This window comes from Myotis brandtii, unplaced genomic scaffold (assembly GCF_000412655.1).
Source record: "Myotis brandtii unplaced genomic scaffold, ASM41265v1 scaffold493, whole genome shotgun sequence".
NCBI classification, from domain to species: Eukaryota; Metazoa; Chordata; class Mammalia; order Chiroptera; family Vespertilionidae; genus Myotis; species Myotis brandtii.
This window is the reverse complement of record NW_005368827.1, coordinates 3,059,414-3,076,389: the sequence shown is the minus strand read 5'-3', so window position 1 is coordinate 3,076,389 and position 16,976 is coordinate 3,059,414. Positions and strand designations below refer to the sequence as shown.

Sequence of the window (16,976 nt, the reverse complement as noted above, 5' to 3'; positions counted from 1 at the left end):
AAGTTAGACCCAAAGTAAAAGAAAAAAAAACACTTAAGAATAAAAGATAAATTAAGGAAAAATAAAACAAAAAATAAATTAATTAATTAATACAACTTTAAAAATGGTTATTTGAGAACAATACAATGGATAACACATAATGATGCAGTGTGAATTATCCCAGGAATAAAGATTTATTTAGCATTTTAAAAGTCTATTGCTGTAATTTAACATTTAACAGCTAAAACAGGAAAACTCATATGAAGATCTCAATAAAGGCAGATAAATTATTTTATAGGATCTAACATCCATCTATATATATAAAAGCCTAAGTGACCGTTATGAGGGAACTAACAGAATGACCAGTCACTATGACATGCACTGACCACCAGGGGGCAGATGCTCAATGCAGGAGCTTCCCCCCAGCCCGCAGGCTGCGATTGGCAATGGGGCCTGCCAGCCAACCTCCCAAACCCTTCCCCCAGCTGGCAGGCCCTGATCGCCCAATTGTGGCCGGGCCCTCGGGCTGGAACGGGGAACTGGGGGTTGGTGGCAGCGGACATGGCCCCTTTCTCAGGGGGGCTGAGGGCCGGCTCCCTCTTCAGTGCCTGCCGGCCAACCTCCCAGTCCCTTCCCTTGGCCAACTGATCCTGATCACCTGATCCCCGGGCTGGGATGGGGAACCAGGGGTGACTGGTGGCTGATGCAGCTGGCGAGGGAAGGAGGGGGGCAGGGGGAAGGTGGGGAACCACACAGTGGAGACTAGGAAAGGAGGAGGAGGGGAGTGGCGGCGTGCAGGTGGCAAGGGAAGGAGGAGGCGGAGAGGCGGGGAACATGATCGGCCCTGATCGTGCAGCAGGCTTCTAGTTCTTAATAAAAACTCAGAAAATAAATAAAATTAGAAATAAGAAATAATCACTCTTACTAATCTAATCAACATTGTCCTACAGTTCCTAGTCAGTATACTAAGAAAAGAAAGCAAAAACAAATGCATCCAGATTAGGGGAAAATGTCAAATTATACTTATTTGCAAGTGACATAATCCTCTTCATAAAAAAAATATCCAATAGAATGTATCAAGAAAACAAAAGCTGCTCGAACTAGTCAATAAATTTAGTAGGTTGCAGCATGCAAGATTGCTATATGGATTTCTATAGAGTAGTGATAAACTATTGAAAATTAAAATAAAAATTTTTACAATAGCATTAACAAACAGCTAGTAATACATATGAAAAAAAAATTATAAAAACCTGAAAACTACAAAACATTGTTAAGAGAAATTAACAAAAACCTAAATAAATAGAGTTATGCCTTACTTATGCTTTAGAAGGCTTGATATTAAGATGCCATCTCTCCTCAAATTGATAAATTATATCTAATCCAACTATAAGTCCTGCAGATATTTTCTAGAAATTGACATGCTAATCCAAAACATATGTGGAAAACAAAGGATCTAAAATAGCAAAAACAACTACCTTATTTTAAGACATTGTAACTTTACAGCTATTAAGACAATGTGGTTTTCAAAAATAATAAAGACATACATCAGTAATACAGAAAAGAAATAGAGAAATACATCTGTAATACAGAAAAAGCCAGCATGTATATGGATAACTAATTCTGACAGAAGTGCATAGGCTATTCAAACATATAAATTTTTTAACAGATGATACTTCAACAACTGAACATGCATATGCAAAAAAAGAACTTCCATCCATATATATTTATATACATATATTATATATATATATATTAGCCAAAAATAAATTATAGTCCTGAATATAAAATCTAAAATTATAAGAGATCTAAAAAAATAAATGGGAAAAAAATATTTACAACCTTTGGTGAGGCAAAGATTTATTAGCATAATGACTCTAAAAGCATGATCCGTTAAAAAGAATGATAAATTAAAATTAATCAAAGTATAAAACTTTTATTTTTCAAGTGACGCTATTAAGACAAAGAAAAGATAAGACATAAACTGTGAAAGATTTTGCCATGCTGTTTTGATTACTATAACCTTGTGTTATAATTTGATATAATAGATGAACCCAGAGGGTAGTATGCTAAGTGAAATAAGTCAGACAGAGAAAGACAAATAGCATATGATCTTAGTTACATATGTAATCTAAAAAACAAAATACATGAATGAACAATCAAGACAGAAACAAACTCATAGATACAGGGAATAAATTGGCGGTTGGCAGATGGAAGGAGGGTTGAAGAGATGAATAAAATGCTAAAAGGAATTAAGAAGTACAAATTTTCAATTATAAATATAGTCATCAGGATGTAAACTACAGAATAAGGAATATAGGTAATAATACTGTAATAACTATGTATGGTGTCAGATGGGTACTAGGCTTTTTGGAGTGATCACTTTATAAGGTATATAAATGTCCAATCACTATGTTGTACACCTGAAATTAATATGATATTGTATGTCAAGTGTAGTTGGAAAACAATTTAAATAAATAAATAAATGTTAAAATATAATTTTAAATTGATTTAATTAACTTATGTTACTAAAAGAGAAAAAATATAGAACTGCCATAAGATTGAGATTTTCAAACCAAAGAGGGAAGGCAGGGGAGGGTGGAGGGGGGAAAGAAATCAACCAATGAACTCATATTCATATATGCATAACTCATTGACACAGGTGGCAGTGGTGAAGGCTTTGGGGGGGGGGGGACGGGGAGAGGAGAGGGCAACGGGGGGATAAAGGGGAGATGTATGTAATACTTTCAACAGTAAAGATTTATTTAAAAATAATGAAAACACTCAGAAAGATATCTACACTCCCATGTACATAAGTAGATCCCAAAATTCTTCATTTCTAATAAGTTTCCAGGTGTTTCCAATTCTGTTGATTTGTAAATTGACTTTGAAGAGCAAGAATTATAAAATATTGAAAAGTATAGAAAAAAAAATCTTACCACACAAGTATAATTTCTCATCTCTTTGGAATAAAGATATGTATTTCTTTTTTTAATATTATTATTTTAAAATTGGTATCATGGTGTATGCTTTTGTATTCACTTAAAAGTAAGTTGATAGGCCCTGACAGGTTTGGCTCAGTGGATAGAGCGTCGGCCTGCGGACTGAAGGGTCCCAGGTTCGATTCCGGTCAAGGGCATGTACCTTGGTTGTGGGCACATCCCCAGTGGGGGGTGTGCAGGAGGCAGCTGATTGATGTTTCTCTCTCATCGATGCTTCTCCCTCTCTATCCTTTCCCTTCCTCTCTGTAAAAAAAAATCAATAAAATATATTTTTAAAAATTAATTAAAAGTAAGTTGATAGGATTTCTGGTGCCAGCCAAGATGGGGCAAAACCACCACAGCCTACCTCTCCTACTAGTTACTGCTTCTGATTATAATGTTTTAGGAACAAGAGGAGAAAAATAGTAAAAGGAAGTTAAGTAGCAGCAAGTAGAGGGTGGGAGTGGACAGAATAAATACTATTTTTACTGCCACTGATTTCCCCCCCTATATTCAGTGCCACCAGATAATCGAATAGGTTACATTCAATTATCTGGTATGCATTTGCTGCTTACTCTCAAAAGGTGTCATTTCAATGCCCCTTATATTCCCTGGTAGTTTTCTGAATTCACACAGATGATGGAGAGCTGGTGGCTGCCCTGAGTTAAGCTCTCCAAACCAGGCAGAAGGAGGGCCCAAGCAGCATTCATAGTTCAAGTGTGCTTCTGAGTTAAGAAGTTTCTGTAGGCCAGGAGTTTACTTCTCTACTTCTGCTGATGCAGAAAAACATTAAACTCCGTCTACAATTATGCAAGGCTTTTTTTTAAATCCTCACCTGAGGACATATTTCCATTGATTTTTAGAGAGAGTGGAAGAGAGAGGGAAAGACAGAGAGAAATATTGATGTGAAATAAACACATCAAGTGGTTGCCTCAAGTACGTGCCCCGAACAGGGCTCTGGCCGTGGAGGAGCCTGAAACAGAGGTACATGCCCTTGACCGGGATCCAACCAAAATCCTTCAGTCCACAGGCCAACGCTCTATCTACTGAGCCCTACCATCTATAGCTGCATAGGCTTTTATAGGGTACAATAGGTTCAACTAAGAATCATACTGACCCCCAAGAAATCTCATTCCACTGGTTAGAGTTCAATGTGAAACAGAAAAGTGAAATCCATTAAATTATACTTTTTCATCTCTATGTTAAACATTTTTAGCATAAGTTCACAAATACTGCACCTTGCAAGCCTAATCAGCATCTTTATTTGGAGAGCAGAAAGCTTTGTCATCATAAATTACACTCTATTGTGTTATATGGTAATGCACCATTAAGGCATAATTTTGAGGAACTTTCACCTTGAACCTATAAATAGCATCATGTTTCAAAATAATAATTCATATTCATTTAGAAAATTCATTTCTTGACACAGTCACTTAATCTCACATGTGTCCTCATAGACAGACAATTAAATTGGTGATGCCACATAGACTTGAAATTACGTGTTGAGAATTTAGTCTTGAATCATATGACTTTTTCATCTTTGAACTTCACTGATGGCTTATCGGTGGAAGTACTGGAACTAGTCAGGGAATACAAAAATACTCAGCTTTATAAATCAAACAACATATTTCCAATACCCAGATGCTCAATATAAAATCAAACAATTTAAAATTCAAGCAAACAGGAGGCTTCCCAAACACCCCAGATGACTGCCTCACTGACAAGATCATAAATGGTCGTTATAGGAAATGACAACTTGGCACCTGCCATGGATGGGCATGACCAAATGTTACAGATTGCAAAAACACAAGTGCAGTTGCTTTGGCCTTGGAGAAAATGGTTGTGTGGTGGTTTATCAGCAACTTAAAACTAAGAAATATTTAATTTAAGAATAGAAAGCTATATTTAACTTTCCTGAGTGAGCTTGCAGAACAAATTAAAAAAAAGTCCCAATGTCATTAGTATCCAACAATATTTGAAAAGAACAACATGCACAACAATCATCTAAAAGATTGTCTAATATGTGAGAGGAGTTACCAGCCTTATTTAGAGAGACAAATTCTTCAGAGAGGAAGATAAAATGAAGAATCACTTTGATTCTACACTCTCTCCTTCTGATCTCTTAATTGACCAAACTCAAGCAAGAGTCAGAGTCAGCTGAACACACTGGTAAGCCTGCTGAGGGAAAGAACAGGTAAAGGAGGGTGGAGAAAGGGTGTGGGGGACATGCCTAAGATAAGTAGTAGAAAGAACCCTATTATTTGTTTTTCCTTGGACAAGAATCATTGCTTTTCCTTAGATAAGATTTTTGGTGTTTTGAGACTCAGTCTCCAAATCTGTAATATGGGAGAGTAAGATTAAATGATTTAGCTTTGCTCCTTTCTGAAGGAAGGAGGAATGGTAGAGCATTTCCTTGGGTAACACAGAAGACTGATGAGAAGAAAAATAAACTGTCATATATCTGAAGTGTTATAGCCACTCCTGAATGGAATTTGAGCAAGGTTCTGATGTTGTGTCTTATGTTCATATCCTATATAATAACGAGGTAAAATGCAAATTGACTGTCACACCCTCACACAAGATGGCTGCCCCCATGTCATCACAAGATGGCTGCCACAAGATGGGTGGCAAGGGCGGGCAGTTGTGGGCAATCAGGCCAGCAGGGCAGGGCAGTTACGGGTGACCAGGCCAGCAGGGGAGGGCAGTTGGGCGCGACCAGGCCTGCAGGGGAGGGAGGGCAGTTGGGGGGGGGCAGACCTGCAGGAGGGGAGGGCAGTTGTGGGTGATCAGGCCGGCAGGGGAGGGCAGTTGGGGGCGATCAGGCCGGCAGGGGAGCAGTTAGGCGTCAATAAGGCCAGCAGGGGAGTGGTTAGGGGATGATCAGGCTGGCAGGCATAAGCGGTTAGGGGCAATCAGGCAGGAGTCAGGCGAGTGGTTGGGAGCCAGCAGTCCCGGATTGTGAGAGGGATGTCCAACTGCCGGTTTAGGCCCAATCCGACAGGAATTTCATGCACTGGGCCTCTAGTATGATTATAGTTATTAAAGTTATAACATTAAATTCGGATTTAGTTTTTATATTTTCTAAGACCAAGATCCATAAGTTTAGTACCTATTTTTCTTCTAGGTGATTTATTGTTTCAGAATGTATATTTAGGGCTTTGATCCATTTTTACTTAATTTTTGTATACGGGACAAACAGCAATCTAGTTTTATTTTTTTGCAACTTAAAACTAAGAAATATTTAAGAATATTTAAGAATATTCCAATTTTGCCAGCACCATTTATTGAAGAGGCTTCCTTTTCTCCACTGTATGTTTTTGGCTCCTTTGTCAAAAATTGTTTGCCCATATGCATGTGAGTTTATTTCTGGGCTCTCAGTTTTTTCCCATTGGTCTTTGTGCCTGTTGTTCTGTCCATACAATGCTGTTTTGATTACCTGTGATCCAGTAGATCCCTGTTCCATTACTGGTCAGGGCACAAGCCAAGGCTGCAGGCTCAATCCCCAGTATGGGGTGTGCAAGAGGCAGCCCATCAATGATTCTTTCTCATTATTGATGCTTTATCTCTCTTTCTCCCTTCCTGTCTCTGAAATCAATAAAATACATATTTTTTAAGAAATAAAAGAAATAATGATCAGTCTTGGTGTCTGCACTAAGAGAATATTTTTTAAAAGAATAGTTTATTGATTTTTATAGAGAAAATGAAGGGAGAGAGAGGAAACTATCGATGCAAGAGTGTAATATTGATCAATTACTTCCTGCATGCCCCCTACCGGAGATCGAGCCTTTAATCCAGGCATGTACCCTTGACCAGGAATCGAACCAGCAACCTCTGGTGAATGCAATGATGCCCAATCAACTGAACCATGCCACTCAGGGTGAGAATTATTTCTCAGTGTTTTTGACCCAACAAGTTATGGAGTATTTTGCATGAAAATAGAGGATTAAAGGTTTTGCATAAGAAGAACAACAATACCAGTAAGCACAAATCACCTAAAATTTGTAAATTGAAAAAAAAATATGCTTGAGTCATATTTTTTTAAATACCTAATAAAAATTATAAAACATACTGAGTTCTTATTCTTTTCCAAGTTGGGTATTTTTAAATTTGATGATGATCACTCCCAGGAAGAAAGGGTGGAGAATAAGAGGCAGGTCTCCCAATCATGGCAAAGTCATCTTTAAGAAATCAAAAGACAACAGGCATTCAAATGAAACCAGTAAATCAACTACTTCCAAGTCAGTGTGTAGTTGAAAGGCCATCTTATTAACCAACTGGGATATTAAAATGACAGCCCACGTGAAAAGTTCTTACTGCTGTGATTGTTCAATCAGGCATTTCAACTCAGGATTTGGGTCTAACAAATTCTCACAATTGAAAGTATTTAGCCCAAGGGCAGATTAGAGAAAAAAATAATTAAGTTGCACATTTTAAATAGATTTACTACTAATGCCTCTTATGGCCCACAAATGAGATCTTTTATAATAGAAAAGAAGAAAAATGTGGTGATGAAGGGAATGATTACCATTTTTGTAGTTATTCTAAATGCAATGCTTTACTCTCTCTGTGTTAATATGCATTTATCTATATTTCAAATTCTGACACTTTTCATCTCCTGTCCTGTCATTGATTTAATTAAGGATTTTAAATGTATATACATTACTCCCTCCTTATATGCAGGCAGATATGTTCCAAGGCTCCCATTGTATGCCTTAGAACCTAACATTGTACCAAACCTTATATAGTCTATATATTATTTCTATACATACATACATATTACAAGGAATGATTACCATTTTTGTAGTTATTCTAAAATGCAATGCTTTACTCTCTCTGTGTTAATATGCATTTATCTATATTTCAAATTCTGACACTTTTCATCTCCTGTCCTGTCATTGATTTAATTAAGGATTTTAAATGTATATACATTACTCCCTCCTTATATGCAGGCAGATATGTTCCAAGACTCCCATTGTACACCTTGGAACCTAACATTGTACCAAACCTTATATAGTCTATGTATTATTTCTATACATACATACATATTACAGAGTTCAGTTTATAAAATGGGCATGGTAAGAGATTAACAACAATAACTAATAATAAAGTAGTAAATTATAACAATAAAATAAGGGGACTTGAACACAAGCATTGTGATTCTGTGGTAGTCAATCTGATCAGAAGGCTACTCAGTGACTAATAGTCGGAGCTTACATAGAATGGATAGACTGGACAAAGAGACAAAGCAAGATGGCATGAGATTTAATAATGCTACTCATTATGGCACACAATTTGAAACATATGAATTGTTTATTACTGGAATTTTCCATTTCAGGCTGTGGTTTACTGCAGGTAACTGAAACTGCAGGTAAAGGAGGACTAGAGTAACATCCAAATATCTTATAAAATGCCATGCTCTACTCTATTTTAGTTTGCCACAAGTCATTATTTGTTCTTCATTAGTATCATTTGCCCTGCATTTTAAGCTATTTCATAAATTTCATCTGAAAGATAAATATTTGGAAATACACTGAAGTAACACTATTATATGTCCTCAAAGTCTGCACTTTTCTTCATTGTTTAAGCTTTATTTGGCTGTTTCCATGAGCTAGCAGCATTTTGACCACTATCCTCAATTTGGCATAAATGGCATGCACACCTGCACAAAGTGACACCTTTTCCAATTGCTTAGGAAAAAGGCAATGAAACTTAGCAATGAGAGGGTGTCAATGAATTCTGAATAACTTTTGTGTAAATGAAGGCAATATAATCAGCTCTCTTGTACTAGGCAGGTATTATGCTTTTCCACAAGGATTCATTTTAGTTAATTTAAGTTGAATCATTAAGCATTACTATTTGGAAGCTGGCAGAAAGATGACAAAAATTAAGCAGTTACAATTGTTCAAGGACATGCTCTGAACTATTCAGCATATAAATCACCTTCTGGCATTCATTTAGACAATAAAAATTTCTTCTTTTAACTGAGTTTGGATAAGTAACCAATGACTTTAATATCACCCAAATGTTAACACCAGTCTTAAATCTTTGAAAAAACAATTAAATAAGCAATATTTCTTAATGAATATATTTTGAGGCATTAGATATATAATAAAGAAAAAATTCAACATTTATAGATGATTAGGTAGTAGCTTGCACATAAATAAAATATAACTTTCTCTAAATAACTGTGGGAAATGATCACAGTGTTACACTTTGTAATTTAACCTTCAGCTTTTTACCTTAGCCCTGATGCTTAACTATGGATGGACAAGTCATATATTTGGCCATGGGATATTTTTATAATATAGAACATTACTGATCCTGACAAGGAAAAAAGGCTCAAAACTAAGTATATAGATTTTGGGGAATACAGGAGGGGACTAGCTCTTCAATTATAAGCAAATTATGAATCTCTTAAGTGACAGAACTTGTCTGATAATCTCTAAGAGCCATTCTAACTCTAACAGCTATATTATCCAAACTAAATGCTAACTCCTTAGAAGCAGATATAAAGCCTTATAATGTCTTCCTAATCTCTCAGACATGAGGAGTGCATATGGACATGATTAAGTAGTAATGCATGCATGTTTGTGTGTGTGTGTGCATGTGTATGATTTTGTATTTTTGATTCAGATAAGGTATGTTTTTCAATAGATTAACTACATTTATGTTAACCATGCCATAACTTCTCTCATTCAAGTATGCCTTATGTTTAATTCCAAATATTTCATAACTAGAGGCCTGGTGCATGAAAATTCATGCACTCAAAGGGTGGGGGTGTCCCTCAGCTCAGCCTGAGCCCTCTCGCATTCCAGGACCTCTTGGAGGATGTCCACCTGCCAGCTTAGGCCCGGTCCCCGTGGGATCAGGCCTAAGCTGGCAGTCAGACATCTCTCTGGTAGCCTGGGAGCCCTTGGGGGATGTCCGACTCGGAGAGCAGGCCTAAGCTGTTAGTCGGACATCCTTAGCACTGCCAAGGTGGTGGGAGAGGCTCCTGCCACTGCTGCTGCACTGGCCAGCCATGAGCCAGCTTCTGGTTGAGTGGCGCTCCCCCTGTGGAACACTGACCACGCGCTCCCCCTGTGGAAGCTCACTGACCACCAGGAGGCAGCTCCTGTATTGAGCATCTGCCCCCTGGTGGTCAGTGTGCGTCATAGCAACTGGTCATTTGCCATTAGGGTCAATTTGCATATTACCTTTTATTATATAGGACTGGTTACTCTCAATATTCTGTGTGAATGTCAAGCAGAAAGGAAAGGAAACAGTAAAGGAAAAAAAATAAGCCCAAGAAAATACTAAAAATAATGGAAGAGTAAGTTCAGCATAGCAGGAAGGGAACATGAGACAAGGCATCATACGAATGAATAAAACTTGATCTTGGTACTCTTGATCTTTCAAAATACGATCTCTCTGCTAAACTAACAGTGTATAAACTTCCCAGTCTCCATGCTTTCGATGCTGCAGATGACCCAGAAAAATGCTTCATCATCTTATAATTCAGGATTTAAAAAGCCTCTGAACCCATGTCTGTGGTCACTTGAGTATTTGTGCTGATGGCTCTAGCTCATTTGTTTAGGGTACAATTCCTAACTCTACACTTTGCTCCCTACAACAATTGCACTGTAAGTTTTCCAGAAAATGCATCGACTCTCTTTCCTACTACCTTTGGGAAAACTGTTACTTTGTGAAGATATGAGACAGAGAAATAAAATAAGTAAGCATGCAAGCCAACCCAACATTGTTGTCAGGAGAAACTGTTCCATTTCCAGATGGTGGCTACTCAGACTTGCATGAGTGTAGTTTCATAAAACATAACCATGCCATCCGAAGATACCTCACTGTCAGAATCCAGTCACTCTTGAGGTCAAATGTTCAGAACAATTTTTTCACCATTTATATACTAAGGTCAGCTTCTAAGATTATACATTCCCCACTAAACAAACCCTTTCCACTTCCTGCCCTAGAAATCCCCTGAGAAAGCAGTAACTAACATGCCTATTGCATCATCCCTGCTTATTGTTTAGTTCAAATGTTTGTGGCATTTTGCATTATAATATCCTGGATCCATAATATAATATAGACCCAAGAAGTGAGCTATAGATTGGGAGACTGACAGTGGGTTAGGCCAGCTCAGTTTTAGACAGACATTTATTATAATAGTTGTATTTCAATTATATTATTTACTCAACTGATTATTTTGCTTCCAAAAGAGATAATTTACACCTCAGCATAAATCCTTAAAAAAAGGATTGAACTTATGACAGAATTAATGCTTTCCTTTTTAAAGCAGGGATGTAACAACCAGTTAGGTAATTACTTTGATTTTAAATGTCTGGAATTCAATTTTTATGATAGCTATAATAGCTCAGAGAAAGAATGAGGAAATGCATATGAAGTCTATTATGTATTTATGCATGTAAAAAAAACAAAACTATATCCTGAACTCACAAAACCTAATTTATATGAGTTAATGTATTCTGTTAAAATCTTTTTAAACAGTCCTTTGGGAGGACTGGAAGCAAGAGGAGCACTGGGACTTCTCAATTTAAAAGTTATTACTTCAAGAGTCCATGCAGAGCGCTGCTTCAGAAACATCCTCCTGTATTTGTCAATTTGTGTGGGTTTTTTTTCATACTTCCTGAACTAAGCACTTGAAAGTGAGAAAGAGAAATAAAACATCGCGCAGCCCAGCTGTCTACGGGACATGTGTTTAGTCAGTCACCATGCTCATGATCTACTGCAATAATAAATCACACAAACCACACTGGTCACATAATTTATTACAACAGTGTATCAGCAGGGGGAGGCCTCTGGGAACCGAGTTATAGACACGAACTTGCATCATTGCTTTTATCTACTTCCTTTATTTAACTTTGATATAAGAAACCGGAGTGGGAGGATCTGGTCAGAATTGAAAGCTGCTTTGGCATAATTTTCTAAATGACTTTGACACTTAAACCGAGTTAATATTATTAAAAGTTCTAACCTTTTATTTAGCATTTTTTTCACATAAATTAAAAAGTAAACAAGTCTTAAATATTGCTCCTTTATAATGATGATTTGTTTGCTTACTTAAGCATTTTCTTCTTACTTCTATTTCCCCATAAGCAAAATAATAATAAACTTCAACTACACTAATGTGAGAGAGTTACATGTATTTTATATTTAACTAGAGGCCCAGTGCACGAATTCATGCATGGGTGGGGTCTGGCTGGCCTGCCCCAATGGGGGCCCATTAGGCCAGGCTGGCAGGGGGGAGGGGCCGTGGTTGGTTGGCCGACTGGCCCTGCCCCTGATCGGGGTGTTGGGGGCTGATCAGGGGCTGATTGGGGCCCGGATCAGGCTGCTTGGCTGCCACAGTATGCGTCATAGCCATTCTGGTCATTCTGGTCATTCCGCAGTTCTGGTTGCTGGGCTTTTATATACCAGTATATTGATAATTGGTAGTTTCCCTATTTTAATATTGTCAGAGTGGCACTTCTAAGAGTACATAGGGTTTTTCTTGAGTAAATCACTTTTCAATATTTCAGTCTTCAAACTTCAAGAATTTTCATTAGTTTAATGGGGGAAGTATTTTATCAGGACGTTATTCCATAGTGATCATTAATAATTAATCCTTTTTTTCTTTTCATCCAATAAATATTTATTGAGCTAGGTAATAATTACTGCATTCACTAAATCTGTCTCATAAAGTTGTGCCTGTTTGATAACATATGGGTATTTGTTGTCAAACCCTATTCTCCATTTCTCCAGGGCCATCCCCTATCTACCCCCATGTCACTCTGTCCCCCTCCATAAATTCTAGGATTTAAGAATTTTAATACATTTTCAGGAACCCTGCCACTGAATGTTTGAGGACTGCCTTACTACTTGTATTATATATTACAGGTATCTATAATTCAGTCAGACATTTTGTAGTGATAATATTTACACCCTTGCTACTGAAAGCATGGGAGCTTTTTAGAAATAATCTGTGGCTCCAAACCAGACCTAAATCAGAATATGAATTTTACCATGATATCCAATTTGTCTGAATGCACTTTGAAGTTTGTTAGGCAATACACCCCCAGCCCAAATAAAATGAACCCATTTAAACCACACTGCAAAATGTCAGTGCTTCCCTAATGACAAACTTTGGGGAAAAGGCAGCAAATATACATGGACATTCATTTTTGCAATGATCATGTACTGATAAAAAGGCATATTGCAGATGAAAGAACTTGGGCCTTTGTGCTTTATGAACATGGTTTGATTTTTGACCTCAGGTTAGCTAACTTTTCAGCACCTCAACTACTTCACTGGCAAACTGAAATAATAATAGCTGTTTCAGTGATAATTATTTCAAATGCAGATTAAAACTGTTAGTCACCCACTAAATGACAGCTATTACTGAAAACCTTCTATGAAGCAACTCAAACACACAAAGTATTCTTATTAAAAAATGTCGCTGTTCCTGGTCCTGAATGAGCAGTCCTTTGTAAGGCAATATTTTCCTACCTCTAACCATTTGAATACTGTTGTATTAGACATCCCTTACATAACACCTCAGGTACACTTAGCCACAACTGGCTCTAGAACGTGTGACCATTTTTTGCCACAGTTAATGTGATGAACATTCATGTGGGCACAGTACCCTAGCATTAGGCCTGTGCCTGGAGCCTCTGAAAACTCCCCAAAATAATGAAAAATTAATGACTCATGAATCATATTTCTGACCAAGAGAAAAAAGCCAGCAGAAAAATATGTCCCTTTTCCTCCCCACTATTCACCTCAAGCTGTCCTAACATGCAATTGGTGTGGCTTCTCTGAAGAAGACCTCAGGAGATGAAGCACTCCATTGCACTTGATACCAAGAAGTTGCCATCTCTGTAGCATGCTTCTTCACATATTCTCTCCCTCCTTTTTAGTATATTCTCCTTTACCCTCACTACTGCTTTTCCAGGGATTGCATACCTAATAAGAAATCAGAATATACATCGCTGCCTCAGTTTCTCTCTCTCTCTCTCTCTCTCTCTCTCTCTCTTACAAATCTGGACTGAGATTAATGTTTTCACATATTTTGTCCTTATTTGAATACAAATTCTACTGTTATTTATTTTGAACTGTTCTTTAAACTGACTCATTAGCATAAAGAAAAATCCAGTATCAGAAGAAATAGAATGCAATTCTAAAAATACATACAATAACACTAAAACAATACTGTATAATTATAATTAAATATTACTACCCACCAAATTGTACTTTGAGTTCCCTATCCCCCAACCTTCTACTCTCCCATCTTCCTCAGTAATGGAGTGTCATAGGGTTGTTAAATATACCCTAGTAATATATTTAATCATTTTTCCTACATCAATCAGAGGATTGAAAAAGCATTAAGGATAGCATGACTTTTCATACTACATTAACTTTAAATTAATGCTGTGTCTGTGTACCACCTAATATCAATGATGAAAGTCCTATATTGCGGGGGAAGATATGCTAGGAGACAAGAGTATGATGATTCCTATGCAAACTCTCCTGCAAATTTTACATCAGGTGAGAAAGACTCATTAGTAAAATATATCTTCTCATTTAGTATATATTTGATTACACTTTGTGTAAACTCTCCTTTATATTTACAGTGGCTTATAATGGTAAATCCCAATTTTGACTTTGCTCAAAAATCAACTGGGATCTTTAAAATTAAGATGCATGCCTCATTCAGGAACACTGATTTATACTGTTCTTGGTGAGCTCAGGCATCAGCATTACACACACACACACACACACACACACACACACACACACACCAAAAACAAACAAAACAAAACAAAACAAACAAATAAAAAAAACCTCCCAGGAGATTGTAATGTGCATTTGGTATTTTAAAAAAAAAATTCTACCTCTTTAAAGTTATTATTAACAAACTAAAATGGTTTTTTCCTGCCCAAGGCAACATTATTCTTGGACATTTATTCTTCATTCAACTAACAGTCCTTTAATATCCCTGCTATTTGGCAGCCTCAGAGGTAGATGGTCTGGTAGTTGGTAGGAACAGCTTTCTGAGTTTGCCAATAGAACCAAGTGACATGATTTGCCCCTCTATCCCCACTATGCTCAGCTGCAGCTCCTAACCCTGGAAATAAACAACTGGATCCTTCAGCTCTCCATGTCTGGAATTATCACTTCAGCAGGTAAACTACTGATTCTACAAATTTGCAACTGCTACATTAATGGGCATGGGATTTTGTTTGACTCCTGTTGGAAATATCAGCCTGAGTCTTCAGTACTGCTTGTGTAAGACTGTCTTCCCTTCATGTATGTAACTCTTCAGTTGTACTTCCAATATATATACTTAGGAAACATTATTTATATCTCCCTCCATTTTTTAATATTATTTCTTGACCTTTAATAATTATGCAGTAACTCAACTCATCTATCTTACTAACTTCATCTATTTTTTAAATACATTTTCATTGATTTCAGAGAGGAAGGGAGAGGGTGAGAGAGAGATAGAAACATCAATGATGAGAGAGAATCATTTATCTGTGGCCTCCTGCACACTGGGGATCAAGCCCACATCCCGAGCATGTACTCTGACCGGGAACTTCTATTTATCCCTTCAACTAAATAACAGTGCTGTACAAATAGGCTTCTGGGAAGCTCAGGAATAAACTTATGCTTTTGGTAATTATTTATAGTTTTACTGTACATGAGCTTTTATTGTAAACTAGTTGAAACATTTTTAAACAGTTGAAATAGTAACTAATTAATTTTAATTATTTTGCTGACACTCTAAATGCTTTCATGATTCAAACACAGAATAAAATTCAACATATCCTCTGAAGCTTACATTCATGTTGGTTTTTGTCCCTGTGAAACTAATAAGGAATACATTAAAATCAGCTACAGGGCAATACAAATAATTAATCAGGAATTCAGAGGAGATACAAATTCTTGTAAAGAAATTCAGACTTTCCTGAATTTAAATATGAAACTTTGCAAGCAACATTAAGTTGGTTAATTAATTTCTGTGCGTGTGTGTGTGTGTGTGTGCATGTGTGTTGCACACATATGTGCAGAAAGGCTTTCCTACCCATCTGCTCTTTTCATCTTTGTATATGAATTTCTAAAATGAGGCTGGTGGGACAGGTGGCTGCTGGTCTTTTGAAAATTCTCTCTGATGCCTAAAAAATTGAAAGCTTCCAAGAAATATTAAATCAATCCATCAGTATCACATTCTGAAAGGACAGCTGATATTTTCTGGGTGAATACACTAGCTGCCCTGGATACTGACCATTTTTTCTTCCTGAGGAACACTTCTCTTTTGGGAGATCAGCTTCAGTAACACTTTAATTTGCACGACTAACCAAGCTGAACCATCACTGAAATGTATGTGGATTTAAATCAAAAGAATTGTGTTAGGAATAAACACCATTAGCCCTACTGCAATAACAATCTTATCTTACCAAATAGGAGTATCAGTTGTACACACCTCAGAAAGCTACCCTGAATGGCTGAAGCCTGCAAAATCACTAAACTTTGATTTGGTCTCTTTTTTTAAGCTGTTTAATTTTCATTTTATTCAGGAAAACAATTTTATGATTTATTTTTTAGTTTATTAATCAATTTATATATATCTACACTAATAAAAGACAAAGATGCTAATTGACCATACCTTTGCTATGCCCACCAGCCAATCAGAAGAGTATGCAAATTAACCCAACAAAGATGGCCATTAAATTTGCATACTGCAGGTGGGGCGGGCAGTGCCAGACACCCGTGGGATCCAGGCCACAGATCGGGGACTGGGGAGGCGGGGCGGGCAGCACCAGAAGCCACCCGTGGGATCCGGGCTGCAGATGGGGATCAGGGAGGCGAGGTGGGCAGTGGCAGACACCACCTGGGGAGGCGGAGCTGGCAATCACCCCCGCCAGAAGCCTGAGGCCTGGGTAGGGGCAGAGCCGGTGATCGCACAGGGCTGGGGGTCCCCTGCTCAGGCCTAACGCCCCGGCCAGAGGCCTGAGGCCTGGGCAGGGG

General features: G+C 37.5%; 1 protein-coding gene across 1 annotated transcript in view; it reads right to left on the bottom strand.

Annotated features, from left to right (window-relative positions):
• Positions 1 to 16,976, bottom strand: part of LRP1B (low density lipoprotein receptor-related protein 1B) — a 1,756,854-nt gene that overhangs the window by 300,364 nt on the left and 1,439,514 nt on the right. The window lies entirely within an intron of this gene.